The 22950-nt window shown below is 40.3% G+C and overlaps 1 long non-coding RNA gene across 1 annotated transcript; it reads left to right on the top strand.

Annotated features, from left to right (window-relative positions):
• Window positions 1–95: 95 nt before the first annotated feature.
• LOC144783303 (uncharacterized) lies at window positions 96–2139 on the top strand. Its single transcript, XR_013601424.1, has 3 exons — window positions 96–1222; window positions 1565–1675; window positions 2036–2139. It is a non-coding gene; the product is annotated as an uncharacterized LOC144783303 (long non-coding RNA).
• The last annotated feature ends 20811 nt before the right edge of the window (window positions 2140–22950 follow it).

Here is a 22950-nt window from a genome sequence, read left to right as displayed (position 1 = left end):
AAAACATGATATGTGATAGACCAATGTGATTGAATTCAGTCTGTTCAAATAAGGAATGTCCTAACAGGCATTTCTAGCATTTATTGTATGCTCATTGTAAACATTCTGGGATGTGGAGCAAACAAACTGCTGCTTTTTTCCTTCTTTTTTCTTTCTAAATTATGTTCATATGATTTGACTTATAGATGTAGTCAGTTTTCAATTTATCTTTTATTCTTAATTTTTTATTATTTTCTTTTTATTGGGCATCTGGGAAAGGGACATTGGTTGCAAGAAGTAGGAAACGGTGGTAATGTGTAATGTATTTCGCATTTGGTAGAGTTGATGGTAACTTTTATTGAAGGAGGCATAAGAAGGATATGCGCACGAGCGGATACTGTTTATTGGAATAGCCGGAAATACTGAGGTTATTGGAAGGATTAATATGCAGTCCAATGCGTGAAGTAGACCGTCTTGGCAAATGCTAACCTAAATGCGCAGTGCGGACCTTATTGAAGGAGGCATAAGAATGATATGCGCACGACCGGATACTGTTTATTGGAATAGCCGGAAATACTTAGGTTATTGGAAGGATTAATATGCAGTCCAATGCGTGAAGTAGACCGTCTTGGCAAATGCTAACCTAAATGCGCAGTGCGGACCTTATTGGAGAAGCGTATACAAAGACGTTGTGGTGAGCCGCGCAAGACCGGAAATAATAGCAAGGATACAGCTCAATGCGCGCGAAAGGCACGCAGACAGCGGACCTGATTGGCTGACAACAGTGACTGGCATATGCGCATTGCCGGTAATTCGAACGAAAGCGCATGAACGGAAATACTAGACATAGCTCAATGCGCATGAGCGGATATACTAAGTATCAAGGCACGCAGCTAGCGGACCTAATTGGAAACGTTCCTTTTCTCGCAGATGCACACAATTAAAATACGCGCGGAATGGAGAGCGTTTTGATTGGCTCTCGGTTCTTTTTAAGCATAGGGAGTTCGGAGCATTACACCTTCGGAATTTATCGAGTCCGGATGGTGTGGAGCAGGAGGTCTTGTTGCTAAGGGTAAGTGTAGGTGGAGCTTTGGGGTAATAGGCAAAGAGTAGAATAAGAGATGGGAAGGCTACAAATTCTGTTTATTGTTATTTTGCAGAATGGATTGGTGCAGAACGGAATATTAGGATCATTGGATAATAGATGTTATTTGTTTCTTGGGCTACACTGTATTGGACTATGGTAAGTGAAGACAGGATATGGAAATCTTTTAAGATCAGAGAGGGTGGGCTGAGCAACCTAATACATTAAGGTATTTTCTTAACTTTTCTAGGTATGAATACCATTTGGCTGACTAGTTTTTAAAGGACTCTCGATTAAAGGAATAAAGGATTAATCGATTTGAGAAATACATTGATCTAGGGTTTTCCAGGTACGCATTTCTTGTAGGTATAAAATGTCATTATGTCAGATAGGGTGAATCTAAGTTCAGAGAGCTTTGGAGCTTAGTGAATCGAAATCAGGAAGATATACAGGTCATGTTTGGTAACTTATTGGTCTTCCTTTTCTTCTGCTCCACCCTAGTTTATGGTAATTTCCGGTACTGTGATGAAGGATCTGACCTCTTGTAGCACAATTGCTTAGTTTGAAAGTCTAAATCGTAATATCAGAAGAACCACAGGATAAGAGTACGAGGTGAGCTATTTATTGAAGACATAAACAATATAACTATGCAGCAGTTTGCATGCTTTTCTGTTCCCAGGATGTGGATGTATAATTGGATTGTACAAATGAGAAACATCAGATTGTATCTGGAGCGAGAATTATAGGCTGGAAGTACCCGCTTATCTATCTGTTATTATTATTTTTTCTAATTTTGTGAAGTTATTATATTCTTTGTAAAGTACCACACGGCACCTTGAGCTGTATCACAATGATTGGTTTTTAAGAGATTTGAGTTATGTTTTCAGGTCATTACTGATTGAGATTGTACCAATATGATTTAGATTGTACATATGTACTGATGCATCTGTATTATGTGTTTTGCATTTGCAGCCCTGATGACGTCCTGCCTCTAGGACGAAACGCGTCGGCTGTTGAACATCAAGAATAAAATTGTATTTTGAAATTGAACATCAAGAACAATATTATGTTTTTTTTGAAATTGTAAATTGATGTATGTTTCCTTTTGAAGATTAAAATTTCTGATTGAGTCTGAGATAAAACTAGCACTCCCAGCTCATTTTTGTATTTGTCTAGTTGAATCTGGGGTAGGATGATGCCCCAGTAGTTGGTGGAGTGTTATCATTAATTTGATGTACTATCTCTAGTGCACCTATTATACCCTACGTCATCCAAAAATCTTTCTGTATAATCCTCAATCGAGTAGCAGCCCAGATCTAAGAATAAGGGTAGTTGCGGGGTGGACTGTCGGAGGCCAATTAATGACCTCAAAAATTTATTTTGAGCTGTCACTAATAGATCTAGATCGGCGTAACCCCACAGTTCCGCCCCATACAAAATCAAGGTGCCAATTTTTGTGGAATAAATTTGTAGTGCGGGAGCGATTGGTTTGGTATATGATGATCGCTGCTCCTTCAACAAGGCACCTGAGATTTGGGTATGCTTGACAGAGAGCAAATCTATTTGAGGCTTCCAGCTTAGTTTATTGCCAATAGTTACCCCTAAAAAAGTAAAAATCTGTGTTTGTTCCAGAGTACCTTCCTTCATTTCAACTCTACCCCTAATGTTCCTATGTTTGTGTAGGACCATACATTTTGTTTTGTCTACGTTAACTACGAGGTCACGGTCCTGACAAAACTCCTCGAATCTCGAAAGGGCACACTGAAGGCCCTCCCGTGTCTTGGAGAGTATAAGGGTGTCGTCCTCAAGCATAAGCAACGGGATCTTCATCCCTGCTAGAGTGAGTGCATCCATGGGATATTTGTGAAAATACTGCACTACCCCGTTGATATATAATGAGAATAGAGTTGGTGCTAGAACGCACCCTTATCTAACCCCCATTTCTACAGGAAACATTTTAGTGGTGCTCCCCTACGCATCCCATCTCACCTGCGCGTAGTTAGCAGCGTGTAGCTTGACCAGAAATGCCAGGATATCTAACGGCATACCACTAAAAAGATCCGCCACTTCTTTGTACGGGTAACAAGGTCAAACGCCGACTTAAGGTGGACAAAAACTGCATAAATTGTACCTCCCCCTAGTACTACAGTATGCCAGTATATCAAGATAAACCTGAACACCTGATCAATGGTGCTGGTACAGGACTGAAAACCCACCTGTAGGGGGGACAGAATGTCACATTCCTCAATCCAGGCCTGGATTCTGCTCAGTACCAACCTAGCCGACACTTTTTGTATGCAGTCAATAAGGCTTATCGGCCTATAGTTTCCTGGTTGTGAGTGATCCCCTTTCTTATAAATAGGGAGTATTTCGGCTCCTGCCCAAGTGCCGGGCACAGTTGCTCCACTTGCAATAGCATTCACAAGGAGCTGAATGTAAGATGCCCAGTTAGGTATGTCGTAAAGGAACAGATCAGCGGTGATACAATCCGGACCGGGGCCCTGCCTGTTGGGACTGAGAGCAAAGCATTTTACACCTCTTTCTTGGTAAAGTACAAAGTGGAAATCGGAGGTAGCATGTCAAAACAATCTTGCACCTACCCGGAATATGCAAACTGGGCCTTAAAATGTGATACCCACTGGTCTGGATCTACATGGTTCACAGGCACCTTACTAGGGGCCCCACTGCCCCACTTCACCAGGTGCCAGAAGGTAGTCATGTTTCTCCCCGAACATGCCTTAAGCAGTTCGGCCCAGTGTTGTTTATCCGAGTCCCTTTTAGCTCGGTGTTGGATTGCCTTATATTCTGCCCAAGCCCTTCATATTTCGTCCCTGTTTTTTGACCTAATTGCCCTAGCTAGGGTTCTATAGGCCGTGCGACACAAAGTGTCATACCAGGCGGCCGCCTTAAATCCCAGGTGGATCAGAGGTTTCTTAATTTTAGAAATAAAAAAGCTTTTAAGCTGGTTAAATATTTCCTCGTGGACCTGCACGATTATAGAGTTAAGCTCTACCTGTGTAGCACATGTCTGTAATGTGCCTAGTGCATTAACTACCAAACTACTCATTTGCTTCATGTGCTCATCTTTTTTAATCACATTTGCCTATTTAACTCTCCTGGTATCATTTGTCAATTGGGCCTCCACATAATCTATTCGTGGCACCATACTAACACCACGAGGAGTACATGCAGGATATAGAGAGAGCACTAGCTGGTTATGGTCACTCTCAGTGCATTCACAGACCACCATATCAATTAGGTTGGACCAAAATTCCTTCTTAAGCAGGAAGAAATCAATGCGACTGCTTCACAGCCCAGTGCTAAACGTATGCGAACCCTGCTTATCTGAAGCGGATCTCCAATTAACAGCCCTGACTCCTTGTTCCAAACAGAACACATTTAATTGTACGGCTGCACTTGTCCATTTTTTGAGTGGGGGAAGATCCAACGATGGAATGGACCACTGAGCATCCTCCTCTGCATTAAGGTTTACATCATATAGGTCCAGGGAATCCAACGTACAGGTAAAATCCCCAGCTATTATCAGATTATTATCACCTCTATGTTCTGTTAAAAAGGTGTCTAAAAAATCAACAGTGGGTGAGGCTTTCCCGCCTTGCACACCCCTTGAGTAGACATTTGTTAAGCAGTAGGACTGGTACATTTACCAGCTGTATCCTATTTATGAGGATGTCCCTGCAATTGATGTGAAGCTCCTTCACCTTGTAATGATCGGATTGTCTAACCAAGGTTGTAAGGCCCCCCTTGGTCTACCACGCTGCCCGCCTTCCGCAACCTTTGAAAAGTTTAAATAGCCCTGGCGATATACATGGTCCAAAGCCCAGGTCTCTTGGAAAAAAAGTATATCTAGAACTTCAATAAAAATGGACCAATCTACTGAAGCTGGTTTTTGTAGGAGCCCAGCTACGTTCCATGAGGCTAATTTAAGTCCTACAACAGCACTGGGATTGTGGCTATAACCAGGCAGATGGCAGGGGCTACTTGCCTCCAATGGAGCGGTTACCCCTACATTCGAATAATTACCAATAGTTGGTGAGTTACACTCCCCTGCCTTGCACGTCCTGGTTACACCCAGAGCCTTGACACAGTTCTGACCGTTCAGTATAGGTGGTAAAGAACCTCCTTGGTTGGTGGAACCTGATACCCAACCACCCTCACCCAACTTGACCATTGGAGGCAAAGTCTTATTATTATCCATGCAGAGATCTAGTCAGTCAATATCCTCCAGGTTTGAAAAAAGCTCAAATCTATTATGTGTGGGAACCGCATAAAAATATCCTAACAGCAAAATATTAATATTGTCCCTGCTTAGGTGCCCGGACCCAGCCCTATTTAAAATAGTTTGAACTAGGCACGGGGACCCAAAGCTTAGCACCACACAGTCAACTCTAGAGGCTTTCGGGGTTTTCCCAACCCACAGAGTTTTACGTATCATTTTGAATTCACTAAACAGAGAGTTACCCAGCCGAGTTCTGGAATTCAACAAATGAAGGGTCTTATTCTTGAGTGATGACCAGTGTTCGTCACTACCTGCGGAAATTACTGGCACATTCGATAAAATAATAGTATCTGTTGTGGCTTCAGGTGGAGAGGCTTACTGGGACTCTCTGTACCTCCTTGTGACAACCCTGGGTCTTGTCGCTTTATTTGTTCCCTAATATGGGTAGCATTAAGAGAAGTAGTGTGTAAACTCTGTGAATTTACCATAGGGGCCATCTCTTTAGCGTGGGCGCTGCGACCTGCCACATTGTTGGGTGTTCTGGTTTTAGACGCACTTGCCAATCTGGTTTCAGTCAAGCCACCTGGCACACCCTCACTCACCAAGGGGGTTGGGGAAAAAAGATGTTGCTCTATTTGAGCTAATCTCTAGTCTATACCAGACAACTTTGCGAACAACGGGTCAAGCATAGTCGCAAGTTTCTCTTCAAATTTAGCTACAAGGACATCCTTGAAATCACTAGACACCTGTCTATCATTGGCCACAGTTCTTGCATCTTTGAAGCCCGTGATGCCCAGGGCCGAAACGGATGTATGACGTTACAACGCATACTTTTACAACGCATGCCTTTACAACGCATTTTTTACAATGCAACTACCTTTACAACGCATGTTTTTACAACGCATACCATTACAACGCGAAATAATAATACTAATGAAAAAGTACCATTACAACGAAAACAAATATAACGCATACCAATACAACGCATATATTATGAGTTTTATATATATTTTTTAATTTTGTAAAATAACTTCTGGCACGGGATGCAGGTAAAATAGGGGTTTTGGGTGGGGGAGTGTATTAAAATGTAGTAAAAAACTGAACGGTAATTATTAAAAATAGCACGGATTTAAAATAAATGAATACTTGAGTATTCAAATTAATACTCGAGTATTTAAAAAATACTCGCAATTTTTAAAATATACATTTTTATTATTCATCAATGCATATCAAACGTATTCACAAAATTAATTATTTAAAACTCATATAAATCGTAGTAGAAAATGTACCATTTAATAATATTAACAGAATAACAAACACATACCCGCCATTTTAGAAAGAAAGCCAAAAACAGAGTCCTACAACTCTTTTCATGAAATCAACACCGAGAGACTCTAAACAAACTGGAGGACAAAACGCTATGTCAAACAAAAAAACACACACTTTTAAATAGATATTTTAAATTACACGTTCTCACAGCAATTGAATGTAAAAAAAAAAAGATTTAAACGATGCTTTTCTAAAAAATTAAGAAATCAGTCTCAGAAACCTATAAATACGAGTCAGACACCATTTTGAAATCAGTAGTAATTCAACTACCAGAGAGAGCAGTCGCAAATAACTGACCCTCTGACCTCTTGCCACAGTGACGAGCTCGAGTCAAACAAAGAGAAATCCATTCATAAATACAAGTAAGTTTGAATTAAAACACAAGTAAACATAGCTTTTGAAAAAAATATCGTACTATTAATAACAAATGTCTAAAACTAATATTTTTCTGATTTTTGAAATCATTACCATCACTTAATAACATTGTTTCTACTTTTGAATTAATAGCTCACAGATGTAAGTACATTTTTTAAATATAAATGACTTTCCAAAAATATAGTGTTGTTAGTTTAAATCATGTTTTTCAAATGTCGTGCTATGGATATATACTCTCAAATGTTAGTGTTTTTTAAACCCATTATTAAAAAATATTTTCTGAATTTTCTCACGTGAAAATATCACAGTAATATTTTTCTGAAACAATTTTTTTAATGATATTCAACTTTTTCCAGCTTAAACATATTTAGAGTATACGGATTTAAAATATCTAAAAAATTAAAGATTTTAAATTTTCAAAATTTTTCTGCAAAATCATTCCTTCTGAAGCATCAAAAAACAACATCTATAATTTGTTTTCGAAATAGGAGCAAAAGACCATAAATCTACTTAAAAGATGTAATAAAAAAAATTATTTTAAATAACTTTTTCTTTTTAAAAGGGATGCATTTAGTAATCTTCGAAAAATGCTAAACCTTTATTAAATTTAAAAGTACTTTTTGGATTCAATTATCAAAATTTAAAGCACTATTTTGAATGTGTAAAAATGTATTCTAATGAAAAAGTAATGTTTTTCTTTTTTAAAAATACGGTTTTAAATAATTTAAATAACATGTATTAATTTTGTAACCATTTTCAGATATAAAAACATTCAACAACTTGAAAACCTACAACATCATAGTGTAGTGTAGTTCCTATTATCCCAATAGGCTCTGCGCATTGGAATAATATCTTCAATAGTATAGACCTAGGGCAGAGGTTAACTAGGTCTTCTACCGACGATATTAGACTTAAAGTTTTGTGTTTGCCAGCTAGCTCAGAGTTCACTAGAAACTTTCTCGAATAGGCAAGGAGGATTTTAACCTCCCTGGATAGACAAGAAGGGATTTAGTTTCTGACAACCATAGAACATGACAACTTTGCTCTCCCCTAATCAAGAGTGTATCTCTAGAGTCGTGTGAAAACAAAAGACAACTTATTTTACTCAGTCAGTTCAGTGCATTCTTAGTTTCACCAGATTGTAGAGAAAAGGAAGAGACGGGCGTGTTCAATAAAAGATGTTATTTATTGATCAGTCTCCTTTCTCATACAAGAGAAATGAATCGCTATTATTGTAATACTTATAGTTAAGTAAAGTGCATACAGTAAAGACAGAATTATAAAATAATACTGTAAAAGCATTGATATGGTTTCTGAGCCATATGATACTTTAAAATGGATAAAATAGATACATATATACATATATACATTTGACTAATCATACTCAACTGGTGCTTCTAATCACGCCTACCCCAGTGTACCTGACCTAAGCCTAATACGTGGGCGGGAGTAGATAAGTAGCAGTTTAAGTTAAGTTTGTTTTGCCAAGGGACTGACTCGAGAATTCTCTGCAAGGGGTTATTCAGTTCTGTACCTGAGATCTAGAATGGTGGAGGGCTGGTATCTCTTATCCCAGGTCTTGATATTCCAGCTGCCTGCGAGGGCTGCTTGGAAGCGCCGGAGCTGGATTTCTCAGCAGGAGAAAGGCAGCGTCTCGTTCTCAGCGCGTCAGGAAGGCGGGGCAGCGCCTGTGGGCTTCGCACTCTGCTGGGCTCCTCGGCACGTCTCGCTGCTCCAATCTCGTCACCACCGCATGTGTTTGCTTAAGGCAATGTCGGTAATATTTATACCTGAAAGGTGCCGAGATTGACGTAAGGATGGACATATATATGTCAATAAGGATGTCATATGAACGGGCTCGTTCGCACATTCTTTTGCTGAAGTTCTCGGTGAAATCAAAACAATGGCTATGGGAATTTCCCAGGTCGCTGTAGGTTTGATTTGTTTTGAGAACTCCGTATGCCTTATCAGGGGCTGGAGGAATATCGCTTGTCTAATTAGATGGCATGCGTTATGACCTAATCAGATAACGCGCTTCTGTGCCGTGGTGTGGCTTAATCAGATAACGGTTTTTGCACCGTTGGATGGCTGCTAGTTAATTATTAACCAAACCAGGGTCAGGAATAGGGGAATCGATACAGTACCTATAGGAATACATCACACCCACTCCACGTAGACTATGTCCATATTTACAAATCTAGGCATAGTGAAACCAGTAGCGTTTGTGTATACCGTACCACCCCAAAATACATTCATAAGTATCCTGAAAAATTGAAACTACGAAATATATGAAACACAATCACATGTACTATATGTACAAGCAGTCTAATAATGCTACACATATAACGCATATTTAAAATTCATCATAAAAAAATGCGAAAAATACACATGAAATGGCTCTTAATACAGAAAAAAAAGTGCGAGACCATTTCATCACAATCATAAAGGTCTGTATGAGAGTGCTAGAGGATAGCGAATGTCTCGTGACTACCTAAAATAGAAATTTAGTTCTCTAAGAATAATGTCTACTTTAAGCAGAAGATAAGTGTCCCAAAAAATCGTAAATATTTTTGAATTGGGGAAAAAGCTCTTGCAGTCTGAAAAAAATGATGAGAAAAAAAAAATAATAATTCATATCGCTTTTTAAAAGTTGAAGGCCAAATTCAGCATGTGGGGAACTCTGAGTGCTAGTTTGCTCAAAGTTATTCCTGCTGCTCTGGTGAAAACATCATATCATTTAGACTGTTGAAAAAACTGTCAACAGCTTCTTGCATAAGTTCCACTAACTCGGAAAAAGTTGTTACCATGCATTCATGAGCCTGAGCATGATTGCCTCCATTGATGTTTTGATCAGCATAGCTGACTGAAGGTCGTACCTGATCGATGCTGCTTTCATCTTGTACTTCACTACCCCTCAATCGTAGTGGTGAAGTCTCCACGAATGCCGTCATCAGGATTGGTAGCCGCTGGGGACAGCACAATGCATGAGCCGTTACCGGACCCAACAAGGTATCTGCGTCCATTGGCACATCCGATTGTAGTGCCAGACAGGTGTCCAACACGCATTCTTCGCCGCATAGCAAGCACCTTAATACAGGCATAACACAACTTCGCCACATTGGTCTAAATGAAAGAGACCAAGTCATGTTCAGGTCCCGAAGCCGTGCTAGTCCAAGGACTTTAGTTATGCGGTCCCGGTAGCCAATGGCTAGGATCATTTCTTTGAAGTAACACGAAAAATTGGAGGGTCTGCAAGACCAGAAGCTGAGTCCGTAAGATCCTTACTAAGATGCCAGACTTATTGGATTGCACAAGATCAGTCCAAGTGGTCACATGACACTAGCTGTGTAGTTGATATCCTATCCGACCACCCTCTTGGCGGAGCTTCGTCATATAGGACAACTGGAACCAGGGTAGTGCGTCAAGGCCCAGGTGAATTGGCCATAGAGCCCGTACTTCTGGTTCGAACGGTGTGAGTGTCCATGCCACTACATGGTACTGGTCGTGTGCAGTGCAAACAAAAATAGTGAGTGAGTGATGTTAAAATGGCGTTCCTGGCAAAAAAAATTTTAATAGTATTCACCAGGACGTCAGGTTAAGAACAAGTGTAGAACAGTGTGAAAAAATCACTGTTGCTTAGCTATGTTGTAGAGGCGGCCAACATGTTTCTGCCAACTGGTGTGACTACACCGGCATTCTTCCCCCGCTCTCTCCGTCGGTACCTCTTGGCTGAATGTGAAGCCAAGAGGTACCGACGGAGAGAGCGGGGCCTCATTCTCCGAGCCGTTGCCGGGTGAGGTGAGGTGTGACTCCCACATACTGATGGGAGTGTATCCACCTTCGAGATATCTGCACAAGGGGATACGGTAGGATGGTCAATGTGACCACACGAGTAGTTTTGACAGTCTTCTTAGGATATTAGGTCTGTCTTTTTCACTTTATAAAAGCATATTAGCGTGTTTTTCATGCAGTAGCAACAGCTTATCTATTAGGCCCTGAAGAATGCCGGTGTAGTCACACCAGTTGGCAGAAACATGTTGGCCGCCTCTACAACATAGCTAAGCAACAGTGATTTTTTCACACTGTTCTACACTTGTTCTTAACCTGACGTCCTGGTGAATACTATTAAAATTTTTTTTGCCAGGAACGCCATTTTAACATCACTCACTCACTATTTTTGTTTGCACTGCACACGACCAGTACCATGTAGTGGCATGGACACTCACACCGTTCGAACCAGAAGTACGGGCTCTATGGCCAATTCACCTGGGCCTTGACGCACTACCCTGGTTCCAGTTGTCCTATATGACGAAGCTCCGCCAAGAGGGTGGTCGGATAGGATATCAACTACACAGCTAGTGTCATGTGACCACTTGGACTGATCTTGTGCAATCCAATAAGTCTGGCATCTTAGTAAGGATCTTACGGACTCAGCTTCTGGTCTTGCAGACCCTCCAATTTTTCGTGTTACTTCAGAGTCTTAATAGGGGTGTTTGAATTTGGAGGGTCTATAAATATTAATCCCCTTGACCCTTCTCAACTTGTTGTTTCTTAGGATCATTTCTTCCCTTGTCGCAGGTGTTTTGTCTGTGACATGGTTTGCCATAGCGAAATAACAGGATCCAAAATAGGAAGCCTGCCACTAGTCCCAAAAGGAGAGGAAGTCCGCCAAAAATTGAATGGACAAAGTCCGGAAAAATACCCAGGATGGCTTTGAATGGAGTTAAAGCACCCGAAAACACTGCTTTAAATACACTGGAGACACCAGTGGTATCAGAAATATTTAAGATTTCGTTCAGTATTTCTGCGAAATGTATGGGGGAATTAGTTGATAATAATGAATGAATCTCTTCTGTTGTCCTTGCAACTTGGAGTTCATATGTTTCTTTTGATGACGTGAGCCTAGTCGGCGTCTGTAGGAGCACAGTCTTCATTCTGCTTAAAGTATCTATTCGAATAGAAGCAATTTTCAAATCGGGCCATAACCTTGCCTCCCTGTCTGGAGAATCGTTCGGGAACAATACTCGTTCACAGCACATGACCTTCCTAGTCACGGTTATGAGATAAGGTTTTCCGGGCAGCAAACTACAACATCTGCGATCTACTATTAGAATGTAACTCCCGTTCGAGAGTCTCCTAAAGAATGGTTCTATTTGTGTTGCAGGTGTGCCTAGCTGGTAACATGAAAGGTTATTTGAAGTCCCTTCACAGGCTCCATGCAAGCTAATACCCTGACACAGAAGTGTACCGCTTAGTGATTTTGCACAATTATTGCCATTGAGAAACACTTTCTGGCCTTTATTACTGACACATTCGTGTGTATAGGGCAAGTTCCATATTGACTTAATGTATCCTTTACCCAACCTTTCATACTGGCCTGCCTGTATATATTTTTGGCAGAATTGAAACTGGAAAGTAGTTATCGGAATATTTATTATTCCATGTATTATCCATTCAATGACAGGTCGTTCTGACATTGTCAATGGTAATCTCTCAAGTCTTTCAATGCTCAGAATTGTATAGTCAGCACCCTTCTGCGCCAAACTGATTTGTTTATCAGTAAGGTTAAAGATATTAAATAATGACGTTGTGTTGATTAAACGCCAAGGCACATAGCCAGAACGCAGATTTTGTAACGTCCAGCCAAGCTGTACAATAGAACGCAATTGGGACTGACCGTGTTGTAACATCAGTAAGTCTTGCGATAATATATCGATTGCTGAAGACACAATGCTGTCCAGAGAATATATTCTGGAGGACAGAGTCATTAACCCATTGTCCACCACAGAAAGTGATTTTTCCAAATTAATACGGTCAATTTCCCGTATTTTTTCTGCTGTCTCAATTTGAGTTACTTTCCAAACTTCGTTATAAGCTGCATATATAGAGGCCGCTATGAAACGTTTTTGACGCTGTTTGCGTGGTCCCAATATGAAATCACGCAAGTCAGCACCTTCTGTAAGTAAAGTTAGGTGTTGCTTAATTTCAGCCAGTGTGGACGTTTGTAGCCATTGAAGACAGAGCTTGCCCACGCTGTAGGTGGTTACTATCCCTGGATGTTGTCTTTGGGAATATCTAGGGTCTGGCCTGGTCAATTTGAACCCCTGTATTTTGTTCAGGAATCTGTCTTGACAGTTATTTGTGTCTGTGAGCCAGATCAACCATTGTTTCCATTCAGGATGTGTTCTGTTTTGGTTTAATATATGGTTTACGTCTAGCTCATCATCTATAGAGCTATTACTGCTGACTGTTGGTTTTGGAATAGACGGTTTGTTCAAATCTTTGATTTTGGCTAAGCCAAGACAGGTAGTTTGTTGAATAGTGTCATTCAAGAATATAATTTGTTCTGGGATCATGCAGGCTCTAAACAATGATTCTATACCTTGTACTTGCCAATCTTTTGTACCCCAAACAGTTTTTGTTTCAATGTTACTGTTCCAGAAATCAAAACCAAATGTATTCATTTGCTCAAAAAATGAATCTGAATATATCAATTTTGTGTTGGTAAGCATGGTCTTCATACCTGTCTTATTTGACAATTTGAAATAAAATGTTTCTGCATTACTTGTGTTAAACCCTGAAAAGTATGAATATTTATCATAAAATGTTTTCGAGCTATCTTTTGGAGGAGTAGCACAATGTTCCCATTGGTTATAATTTAAAACATTTCTAGGTTGTGCAGATTTATGGAGATAATGGTTACCATAGTGGTTATAGCAGAACATTTGATCATAATTAGACGAACCCTGCAAATAATCATGTTCTGTAAATTTAGCAGACATCACAAGATCAGACATCATATCATTAATATTTTCAAAGTCCCAATCATCAGCAAATGTGCTTGGTTTTACAAAGTCACTCAATGAGATCTTGAATTGGTGTGGATACTTCAGGATTTCAACTGGACCATAGATTTCATAATCAGTTTTGTCCCATGCTACACCGCCTGGTATAGGATTGGCTGTGAAGTTCACTGAAGAAAGTTCTCTTTTCTCGATGTGTGAAGATGTGTGTGGTTTAAGGACCAAGTTGATTTTCTGGCTTGCTGTGTCCATTTTAGCATATTTTCCTTCAATGAAAAGTCCCAAGCATAGTACCATGATGAGCCAAAGAATGAGGATAAATGCACCTAAGGCCACCCAAAATTCAATCCATGGAGAAATCAGATAGGGTTCTTTCAGCTGTTGAAGAAGTTCCTTAGCTTTATCTTTAAAATTTTTGTTGATGGCTGTTTCTTTGCTTCACTCAGGTCTTCAGATGAATCATCGAAGTTGATGAAGTAGCCGGATGCTGTTCTGTCAATTGTTCCAATTGCTTTTGGATTTTGCTTTGTTTCATTAGCAAAGTCTGCAGTTACATCATCATAGGTTGTTGTTTCTTGATGAAAAGCTTTGATTTGGGTTTTAAGAGGTTCAAGTTCCATTGCTTTGTTGCATAGTCCTTGTTGATTCACTGTAGATTTTCCAAATGTGATCAGTCTTCCAGTTTGAGCCTCTGTATTCGTAGCAAACATTGGTGTTCTGCTACTTCTTGGGAGTCCACTTGGCCTACTATTTGTTATCGGCCACATGATTGTGGTTTAACCAGGTCGATGGATATGACTCGGTTCTCCTTTTTACCAGCAAGGGGCGGTAGTACTACTGATCTTGTCCCGTTGATAGATAAGACAGGAACTGCTTTTCTGTAAGAAGGCCCAAATTCCTTCTTTACCGCGATCTTTTCTCTGACTAGATCCCCGACTTTTGGAATCCAGACAGGCCTTGCTGGGACAGGTGGTTTCTCTTCAGTGGTTGTTGGCTGTTGTTTCAACTTTATGTTGCTCAGGTCTTTTCTTGTTTCATTTAAGTCCTGCAAAATAGCCAAACGATCTTTGATATCAAAGCTTTTGTCTTTAACCACTGAAGTCTGACTATCAAGATCTTGGATCATCATTCTAGTCCCGAACAATAGTTCGTACGGACTGAACCCTTTCAGAGAATTCCTTGGCAGGTTATTTAGACTACGTTGGACACTTATTAAATGTTTGACCCACCCAGCTCCTGAACCTAATACCTTTGCTGTTATAGATTGCTTTATGTCACGGTTTTTTCTTTCTACGATTCCGTTTCCCTCAGGATGAAATGGACAAGAATACCGCAATGCAATGCCCATGCTGGTCATGGCCTCCTTATAAGCTCGAGAGCTAAATGCAGGACCCTGATCAGAATGTAGCATGCCAATTGCGTATGTGCCGATAAAGACTCGCAAATCTTTTATACCAGTTCTGGCGTCAGCCGATCGCTGGGGCCACAACCATATGAATCTCGTGCATGAATCCACTGCCACCAAGATATATTTATAGTTACCATCCCTTTGTAAGGGACCACAGTGGTCTAGGTAAACACAGGCTAATGGTTTATCTGAGATTAGAAGGTGCGTCTGTGCTGGTCGTTTCACTGTTGATACTTTCATTCTTTGACATATTTCACATTCTAGAACATAGTTCCTTGTTTGTCTTCTCATTTGTGGCCACCAGTATCTCTGTTTTAATAATGACACTGTGGCTGAAACGCCAGCATGTACAGAAGCGAGTCCTTCGTGTGCCGCTATAATGAGTCCTAACCTATGTTCCATGTTTGGAATTGCCCTATCCCCCACTCCAGGGATTCGAGCAAACGGAACATTATTTACATCAGTTATGTATGAGTACTTTACTGGAAAGCCTTTCGGGAGTGTTTCTATCGCATCTTTTACTGTAGCGCTGACAGCCTGTAATATTTCGCTGTCTATTTTTGTTTTTGACCGGGTGATAGCAGCTACGGAAGCCGTTTGCACTGCAGCCTTCGCTGCTTCGTCAGCCAATGAATTCCCTGCAACGTGAACGCCATCACGTTGATGACTCAGTGTATGTATCACGTGAGTCTTTTGTAGTTCCTTTTGCAAAAGAACTACTTGTTCCCAAAGCATTTTATGTTTGATTGTGCCACCTTTTGCATCTTTAAAACCATTCTGAACCCAGATCTGGAAGTATTCATTGTAAGATTGGACGCAGTAATACGAATCACACACAATAAGTGTGGGGAATTCTCGATCGGTATTTTCAAGCGCCAACTTGAATGCTAGTAGTTCTGCTCTTTGAGCTGTACAGTCTCCTAGAGATTGCGTTTTAGTGACCACAGGTTTAAATTTTCCTTCGTGCCAGCGACCTTTAACAATCGCGCACGCAGCACTGTAGGCTTGCTTACCCCCCACTGCGGGTTGTGCTGATCCGTCTGTATATATTATACAGCCGTAGTATTCTAGAGGCAGAATTTCGGTCGGCGGAGGACATTCGAATTCATATTGGAGAAATTCTTGTGTTTTTAAATTGGGATCAAATTCGTATACCACGTCTGTTGCAGCAAGAGAGTTAGCCCACTGTATCCACCTTGGATGGAGTGCTTTAGCATTCGGAATGCTTGCCTTGGTTACCGCCTCTAGGGCTGGTATAGGTGTCACGATGATTATTCGTTTACCCTGTGCTAGGGCCCGCTCCTTTGCTACAGCAGTCTGTACCGCGGTCAGAATTTTTTCCGTTGGGCTAAATTTCATTTCAGCTTTTGTGTACAAGTGTGATTTGTATGCTATTGGTACCTTCTCTCCCTCATTAGAGGTCAGGTACGTGAATCCGCATCTTCCTGGGATGACTCGAATCACAAGGTTGCGTGTATTGTCCCGTGTTTGTAATTTTGTTTTAATTAACATATCTGTTTGTAAAGATCTCAAAATTTCTGTGTGTTTTTGAGTCCAATTGATTCTTTTAAAATCTGGTTTTATAAGATCATAGAGAGGTTTAATTCTCTCTGCATAATTTATAATGTAAGTTCTTCCGAAATTTAGGAAGCCTAGAATTGATTGTAAGTTTTTCAGTGTTCTAGGTGCTTGGATTACAGCACATTTCTCTAGGAAATTGTCAGCCAGGCTTTTGCCTTCACTTGATAGTTCATATCCTAAAAACAGGACTGTTAGATGGGCAATTCTTGACTTTTTAAAGTTGAATTTGTAACCCTCTGCTGCGAACCCAAGTATTATGGTGTTCACTCTCTTCAAGTGAGTATCCAAGTCATCATCTGTTAGATAGATGTCGTCGACATAAGATAATGCCTCGTCATCATATGTTTGAAGTAATTCTGTTACTCTCGCTGAGAATAATCCTGGGCTGTTCTTGAACCCCTGGGGCAAACGACAGAATTTTTTTTGCGTGCCATTTATTGAGAACGCCATCAAATATCTGCTCTCTGGTGCTATATTTTGACAAAAGAATCCATTAGAAATGTCTAATGTGGTTTTGTATTTTTTGCGCACTATGTTATTCATTAGTGCAGCACTATGCGAGTTTTGTACTGCAAATGTTTTGCAACATGAGTTAAGGTGTCTGTAGTCCAAAACAAGACGATATGAATTGTCTGGCTTGGAGACAGGAAACAAAGGGTTGTTCATTTGTGAGGTGCAAGTTTCAATCACCCCCTGGTATTCAAGTTGATCTAGGATCTCTTTTACCTGTTTTTTAGCTTCTTGCTTAATCGGGTACTGCCTCTGTGCAGTAGGTTGTGATTTTAGCTGGATTTTGTGAGGAGTAGAGTCCTCATCCCATCCCACATGATTTTTATATAAGGCAGGGGCTTGAGCTACTGCCCACTTTCTTGCAAGTGTATATTTTTTATGAATTGGAATATGGTTTGAGAAGGCAGGCATAATTATTTCTTCGCCATGTGGGCACTCCCTGACAAACTCTGGAGGCCAGTCTCGTTCAGCTAGAAGGATGTCATAGCCCTTGGAGAGATTATCCCAAAATAGACCCCTTATTTTTCTAGTCTTATCCCCCTCTATACGCAATGTTATTTCATATATTTTATGAGGTTTGCTAACTCTGGTATCTGCAGTTTCCACCTGAATGTATTCATTCGTGTCCACTGTCTCCAGATGATTCATAAGGACTTTGCGAGCTATGCTCACTTCTGCTGCGCTGTCTAGCATTGTCTGAGCCCATTCTCCGTTTTTCAGCTGTGTCCTCAGTATTCTCGGCATTGTTAATTACTTTAATACTGGCTACCTTCTTTTTTGGAAATTGTAATTTTTTATTCAGATGAGCAGGTTCTTTGTCTTTGGACTTGACGTGCTCTTCCCTGTGTTCTGATCGTCCTCTTCTTTCCGATTTCTGCGAGGAAGTCTGAAAAGATTGAGAGGGACGTGTATCAATATCTTGATATCTATCAGGTTTTTTTATATTATCCCTATTTCTAAGGTTGTATTTTTTCACAGAGGGCTCCCTTTGGGGAGACTTGCGTCCTTGGTCAGGAGATCTTTCTCTCCGCCGAGGGGACCTTCCTCTGGACTGAAATCTTTTTTCTTTAGGATTGGATTGTTTATTTCCATCCCAGCTCTTTTTTTGAGTGTTTAAATTATTTTTAATAAATACCTTTTCAGGACTTTCAACTAGTTGGGGTTTCACTGGTATTCCACCCAAACTATCTCTTCCTAGTTCTTCATAGGATTTTTCTATGATTCTGGCAATTTCAGATGGTTGGTCTGCTATATTTGTCTCTTTTAACCTCTGGCGAATCGCCACATTTGCTGCTTCTCCCTTTATGTTGGCTAATAATATTGCAGAGACCTGCTTGAAGTCTTTCAGTAATTTCATACCGAGAGTTAAAGCGGGTTCTGGACCGTATTCATCTTGAATCTGTTTTAGCACATCTGGTATTACTAACATGGATGGTACACCATGTGTTTTTGTGTAAATGGAAGCAAAGACTGTTCCCCAAGTGTCACAGTCCTCCACATGTGGTGCGATTCCCATTGGAAGACAGATAGTCAGAATCCTATGTTTCTCAACAGGGGTGGTATCTGGAAACACCGCCTCTATTTGAGTGATTTTTTGTGCTAACCAGAAAGGAATTTGTTCCCGTTTTGTGGGTACTTTACCTAGACAGGACTGTATGTTCTGTGGTGTAATTTTATTTGTGTTCCCCTGATGAGTGATCAGCTGTGGAATTTTAATTGCTGGTTGGATTGTTGAAGTCCGCATTACATATTGGACTAATTGTCTATGTATTTTTATTAATTGTTTTAGCTGTGCTAAAAGCTCTGGTGCAGGCATTTCTTCAATGTCTGGATGTGGTGTGTATCCGGCTAGCACCGGCCACGTTGCTCCTGGTCTACCTAGTGGACCGAGCCTGGTGATGTGATTATTATGTTTTAGGGCGCCATGAAACAAGAGCAGGTGCTCTTGGAATTTGAGTGGTATTTCCACCTCCTCGAAAGGAATGTACTCATTAGGAGGTTCCTCTATTTTGTAATAGTGGAAGTCCTTTGTTACAGCGTTTGCTGCTGGAAAGTTTATCCATGAATAGAATACCTCTGTCTGCCGATATTCGTGTGCCTCAATTACGAATATGACTGTACCACCTCTTGGTGTCAGTCCATTTTCTATAAGTTTTAGGGTTATAGATTTTCTTATGTTGACCGGGATGAGTATTATATCCGGGTCATTTTGCAGCAGAGTATTGTCTGCTACTAGGAGTTCAGCTGCTATTCTAACTGTCTCACTTTCTTCTTCACTTTCTGTCATTTTACTGACAGGAAGGTTATTCTGTTTGTTTGCAGATCAGGTTTCTATGGAAACAAAGATTAGATGCACAATATTTTGGACCAGTGTATCCTTCAACGTTGAATAAACCAAGAACTATACATAGGAGTCTCCTCCTGCGAGGTTTGGCGGATATGACCTTTCACCCACTCCAGACGTCTTTGGAGTATTATGGGAAAAAAGGGGTCTGTGTGAAAAAGCACGACTGAGTTACTCTAATGTCTTGCGTTAGTTTTATCGCCTATCCAAACGGTTGGGCGCCATGTAGTGTAGTTCCTATTATCCCAATAGGCTCTGCGCATTGGAATAATATCTTCAATAGTATAGACCTAGGGCAGAGGTTAACTAGGTCTTCTACCGACGATATTAGACTTAAAGTTTTGTGTTTGCCAGCTAGCTCAGAGTTCACTAGAAACTTTCTCGAATAGGCAAGGAGGATTTTAACCTCCCTGGATAGACAAGAAGGGATTTAGTTTCTGACAACCATAGAACATGACAACTTTGCTCTCCCCTAATCAAGAGTGTATCTCTAGAGTCGTGTGAAAACAAAAGACAACTTATTTTACTCAGTCAGTTCAGTGCATTCTTAGTTTCACCAGATTGTAGAGAAAAGGAAAAGACGGGCGTGTTCAATAAAAGATGTTATTTATTGATCAGTCTCCTTTCTCATACAAGAGAAATGAATCGCTATTATTGTAATACTTATAGTTAAGTAAAGTGCATACAGTAAAGACAGAATTATAAAATAATACTGTAAAAGCATTGATATGGTTTCTGAGCCATATGATACTTTAAAATGGATAAAATAGATACATACATATATACATTTGACTAATCATACTCAACTGGTGCTTCTAACCACGCCTACCCCAGTGTACCTGACCTAAGCCTAATATGTGGGCGGGAGTAGATAAGTAGCAGTTTAAGTTAAGTTTGTTTTGCCAAGGGACTGACTCGAGAATTCTCTGCAAGGGGTTATTCAGTTCTGTACCTGAGATCTAGAATGGTGGAGGGCTGGTATCTCTTATCCCAGGTCTTGATATTCCAGCTGCCTGCGAGGGCTGCTTGGAAGCGCCGGAGCTGGATTTCTCAGCAGGAGAAAGGCAGCGTCTCGTTCTCAGCGCATCAGGAAGGCGGGGCAGCGCCTGTGGGCTTCGCTCTCTGCTGGGCTCCTCGGCACGTCTCGCTGCTCCAATCTCGTCACCACCGCATGTGTTTGCTTAAGGCAATGTCGGTAATATTTATACCTGAAAGGTGCCGAGATTGACGTAAGGATCGACATATATACGTCAATAAGGATGTCATATGAACGGGCTCGTTCGCACATTCTTTTGCTGAAGTACTCGGTGAAATCAAAACAATGGCTATGGGAATTTCCCAGGTCGCTGTAGGTTTGATTTGTTTTGAGAACTCCGTATGCCTTATCAGGGGCTGGAGGAATATCGCTTGTCTAATTAGATGGCATGCGTTATGACCTAATCAGATAACGCGCTTCTGTGCCGTGGTGTGGCTTAATCAGATAACGGTTTTTGCACCGTTGGATGGCTGCTAGTTAATTATTAACCAAACCAGGGTCAGGAATAGGGGAATCGATACAGTACCTATAGGAATACATCACAATAGAAGCACAATTAAAAATTAAAGAAGGTAAATAATACTATTTAAGGCCATTAAAAAACCTGTGACATGTATTGTTGTAATCCTCTTCTTTTCCCACCAAAATCAAATGTACCAATATTGAACAATCTGTACTTAAAAATCCTTAAAATGTTTCTTTCGACCAGATTCAAACCAAAGTACACGACATTTGGACCAGAAATTCATACCAATTCAACTAAACAACAACGCCAAAGTAAAGTACCAAAGGTAATACACTTTTAAAAACACAAAAAAACATTTTCATCCTTAGACATGTCCATGAAACTGAATTTAAAATGCAAGCAATGCAAAATTGTTTAGCAGTAGGGAAAGTGCTGAATAGTGTAGAGTTATCATTTACTATTCTAACTCCAGGAAGGTGTAGCAGTAGGGAATGTGCTGGATAGTGTATGGGTATTGTTTACTATTCTAACTCCAGGTAGGTGTAGCAGTAGGGAAAGTGTTGGATAGTCTAGGGGTATAATTTACTATTCTAACTCCTGGAAGATGCGGCAGAAGAGAAAGTGCTGGATAGTGTAGGGGTATCATGTACTATTCTAACTCCATGTAGGTGTAGCAGTAGGGAAAGTGTTGGATAGTGTATGGGTATAATTTACTATTCTAACTCCTGGAAGATGCAGCAGAAGAGAAAGTGTTGGATAGTGTAGGGGTATCATTTACTATTCTAACTCCAGGTAGGTGTAGCAGTAGGGAAACTGCTGGATAGTGTAGGGGTATCATTTACTATTCTAACTCCAGTTAGGTGTAGCAGTAGTGGATGTGCTGGATAGTGTAGGGGTATCATTTACTATTCTAACTCCTGGAAGGTGCAGCAGAAGAGAAAGTGCTGGATAGTGTAAGGGTATCATTTACTATTCTAACTCCAGGTAGGTGTAGCAGTAGGGAAAGTGTTGGATAGTGTAGGGGTATCATTTAATATTTTAACTCCTGGAAGGTGCAGCAGAAGGAAAACTGCTGGATAGTGTAGAGGTATCATTTACTATTCTATCTCCAGGTAGGTGTAGCAGTATTGAATGTGCTGGATAGTGTAGGGGTATCATTTACTATTCAAACTCTTGGAAGGTGTAGAATTTTGGTAAGTGATGGAGAGTGTCGGGATATCATTTACTATTCTAACTCATGAAAGGTGTAGCAGTAGGGAAAGTAATGGATAGTGTGACCTTTTTCTATTCCATACAAATAGGGAGTTTTAAATGTACAAATCAACAACCTTTTTTTAATATTTTTCTACAGACATCTTGCAAAAAACCTGACCAACAGCCATTTGAAGACAAAAACATACACACAATCCAAATTCAACCCACATCTGAAAGTGAACAGAAACTAAACAAGAAAGGTAAATATATTTTAGCCAATTTTTCCAAGCAAATATCACGTCTCTAAATGTGCAGAGAATTGCACACTATTAAAAAAAATCATATTTTTAAAACATCTTTTTCAGTTTCTTCTTATCATTTCAGAAAATGTCAAGTGATAAAGCAGCAAAATTCATAAAGAGCAGCAAAGGAAACCGTCTCCTACATTATGAAGGGTATATTTATTGCAAGGAAAGAATTTCTGAACCAAGGAGACATTGGAGGTGCGTGCAATATCACTCATCCCATTGCTTAGGCAGAGCGGTTACTCTGGGTGACACAGTTGTCAAAACATCTGAGCTTTACCACTCTGCCTCAGCAA

The sequence above is a fragment of the Lissotriton helveticus genome, chromosome 9 (genome assembly GCF_964261635.1).
Source record: "Lissotriton helveticus chromosome 9, aLisHel1.1, whole genome shotgun sequence".
Lineage (NCBI taxonomy): Eukaryota > Metazoa > Chordata > Amphibia > Caudata > Salamandridae > Lissotriton > Lissotriton helveticus.
This window is presented reverse-complemented; position numbering and strand designations above follow the sequence as displayed.